General features: G+C 51.2%; 1 protein-coding gene across 1 annotated transcript in view; it reads right to left on the minus strand.

Moving 5' to 3' along the window:
• The window catches only part of PHGDH (phosphoglycerate dehydrogenase), a 29,868-nt gene that overhangs the window by 25,389 nt on the left and 1,083 nt on the right, over nt 1–3,396 (minus strand). The window lies entirely within an intron of this gene.

The raw sequence follows: 3,396 nt of genomic DNA on the forward strand, positions 1-3,396 counted from the left end.
ATCTGGAGGCTTCACCGACGTTTCAGGAGACTTTTCTCCACTTGACGGCAGAGAGTTTGATGCAAGACCCCTCATGGGCACCCCAAGCCCTTTACTTATCTGTGACTTTAGTATCTGTGGTTCTGAAATAAAACCTCAAAATGTGGCATTCAAAGAAGCATTTACAAAGAAGCATTAGTCTCACCCCATTTCACAGATGAGACACTGAAGCCCACCCCCACCCACCCCCAAATGAAAGCTGCCCACGTCCCCTCCTCCTCATTTCTTCCATTTCTTCCTTCCATCTCCGGGGTGCCTGGTGTGTATATGGGTGTATATATAGCTGGAATTATGCTTCACCTGTCAGCACAAGTCACAGCCCCACCCAAGGAGCTCACAGCCACAGCACGCCAGAACTCACCACTGCACGTGTATGGTGTGACCTCGGCGTGTACGAGGCATGGAAAGGTTAAGGAAACAGACAGGAGCCACCCTGTCTGGGCTGCCGGCCATCACCTGGTACTCTGAATTCCCCCCGAGCTGAACATCAGCCCATGCCTGGCCAGAAAGGGGACACTGTGCCTGTCCCACATCCAAGTCCACCGCACTTGCCTCCAAAGAAAAGGTTCCCCCTGCCTGGCCACACGCCACCCACTCTTCCAGGCAGACAACTTCCCTGCCATGAAACCTTTGCCAACAACCCTGGACTCCATCACAGAACCTCCCATTTTATCATCTGCTTCACATTTAAAGGTCCTCTCTCTGACCTGCAGTTCGCTTTTCTCACCCGTTCCTAAAGCAAAGATTATTTTAATAGCTGATACTCAATAAAAGACGCCGCTGAATAAATGAATCCAGTGACGAAACTTACCCTCACCATTCTCCCCACCCCCGCCCCCCTTCCCCAAATATTTGATCGGGTCACATGACTGAAAATCCAGCATCAGAAATCCCTTCTCTTGGGTGTGATAAGAGGCTTAAGGTTTACTTGTGTGAGCACTGAAGAGTTTTCTGAAAAGGGAGAACAAGTTGGGAGGCCGTCGGGAGAAAGAAACTTTCAGAAATTGCCAAGTCAATCAACACAGCCAAATAGGCACTAGACCAGTGATGGCGAACCTTTTGAGCTCGGCGCGTCAGCATTTTGAAAAACCCTAACTTAACTCTGGTGCCATGTCACATATAGAAATTTTTTGATATTTGCAACCATAGTAAAACAAAGACTTATCTTTTTGATATTTATTTCATATATTTAAATGCCATTTAACAAAGAGTTCGAGTGTCACCTCTGACACGCATGTCATAGGTTCGCCATCACTGCACTAGACAAACAGACCCATGTGTGGGGATTTACAAAATAATAAAGGCAGGTTTCAAACTGCTGGGGAAAGGAAGATCTATGCAATAAATGGCAGGAGGAAAATGTTAAGGGACAAAACATTGAATTCCTTCTTTATCTTTCTTACAATTATGAGCAAAAGGTATATGTATTACCAGCCTGGGGGCTAATGGATTCTGACCAGCAATGCTATTTAATGAAGCAAGAAAATATGTAAATGCATCACATATGGTACAGGTGCTAGTTCATGCAACTTTAGTAAGTGTGTGTCTACATGTGTAGATGTGTACACTGAGTTGTGATGTAAAATGACTTTCTGATTTTGGGTCATGGTCAACGTTAAAAAGCCACTGATCCGTGGTAAGATTTAAATGTTCCTCCATATTATATTTAAGAAGTGACACCAGCCCGGCCAGCGTAGCTCAGTGGTCGAGCGTCCGTCCACCTATGAACCAGGAGGTCGAGAGTCAATTCACAGTCAGGGCATATGACCGGGTTGCAGGCTCAATCCCCAGTGTGGGGCGTGCAGGAGGCAGTCGATCAATGATTTTCTCATCATTGATGTTTCCATTTCTCTCTCCCTCCCCCTTCCTCTCTGAAATCAATAAAAAAATATTTAAGCAACAACAAAAAAGAAGTGGCACCTGCTGAGAGAGGAGGGTACACAGTCTTGAGTTTTGTGAGTTCCAAAAAAAGATGCTTTGTTATTCCAGGCCGGTTTCTAAACATTTTTTTTTTTACTAAGACTCATAGTTAAGAAACACATGATTAAGCTGTGATTTTAAACTCACATATCCCACACACACCCCACAACTACACACATAACTGAAACAAATTTCACGACACAGTATTAGCCTTACTACCTGCATAGTTCTTATTTCGTGTGTGTTTTTCAAATGCTAATCATGACCCATTAAAGCGACGTCCTCACCCAGCAATGGACTAGCTGTGACTTGCTCCAAGTCTGCAAAGAACGGTGTGGGGGGGTACCCGAGAGCATGCTGTGCCGCCCAGAATGCGAAGGAGTGGGAACGGAGGCCTGGCCTGGCTCAGGCGATGGGCTGGAGTTCCTGCCACGCTGCAAAGATGGAAACGGGGGAGGCAGGAACCCTAACTCAGATGCCTCTCCACGCAGAATAAAAGCGCCCAGAGCAGAGAGGAGGGCACTGTGCAGTCACTGCCAAGAGGACTCCCCAGCACTCCCAGCTGAAGGCTTCACAGAAGCAGGCCAGAAGGCCAGGGCGCTCCCAAAAGCCCAGGATGCCTGCCAGTCTAGCCAAGAAACACCCCTCCTGCCCTGCCAGTTCCCAGCGCCTTCAAAAGGGCCTCCAGATTTCAGCTCCACTCTCCTAGCTCCCACCTGGCTGGCTTCCCAACGCCTGGGGAGGCCTCCCGTTCTTCCCAATCCCACCACACTTACCCCTCCCTGGTCCCCGGCCCCCTCCCCTCTCCCGGGGTATAGGATCTCTGATTTCCATAAGAAAGCTGCAAAGCCCCAAGAAAGGGCCCCGCTCCCCATTCCAGTGATCTGGCGGGTCTGGAGCTGGGCCGAAGGCCACTCCACTGCCTTCTGGCCACTGCCCAGAGCCAAGGTCATTGGCACCATCCGTACAAAAGAGGAGGTGGGGCGTGTGAGGCGCCTGCCTCCCACCTGGACCGACCCTGCACCTCGGATTAGGTCCTGAGCCCTTGCACCCCACCCCACCCCCCAGACCAGGCCGATCAGCCCTGCTCCCCACTTCTGCAGCGGGAGCTGGGCTGCTAGGCGCCCTCATTCACCGCTCCTCTGGCCGGTCGCCGTCTGGCCAGGTTCCCTAATCAGCTTATAAGCTTCCTGAAGGCACAGAGCGGTCAGAAACTTCTCTGAGTCCGGGAACGGTGGACGCCCGGACGCCGCGTATGGGGGAGGGTCCACGGAGAAACGCGACAGCAGATACAACCGCACAGGCAGCTGTGAGGACCACGCGGCGGCGGCGGCGGCGGCGGCACCGTGAACACAGCAGCTGCCTGCTCTTCTGATGGCAGGACCCCGGGAGGAGCGAAGGATGGAGGGGGTGGATCGGCGCCGAGGCCGCCGAGGC

The sequence above is a fragment of the Myotis davidii genome, unplaced genomic scaffold, assembly GCF_000327345.1.
Source record: "Myotis davidii unplaced genomic scaffold, ASM32734v1 scaffold217, whole genome shotgun sequence".
NCBI classification, from domain to species: Eukaryota; Metazoa; Chordata; class Mammalia; order Chiroptera; family Vespertilionidae; genus Myotis; species Myotis davidii.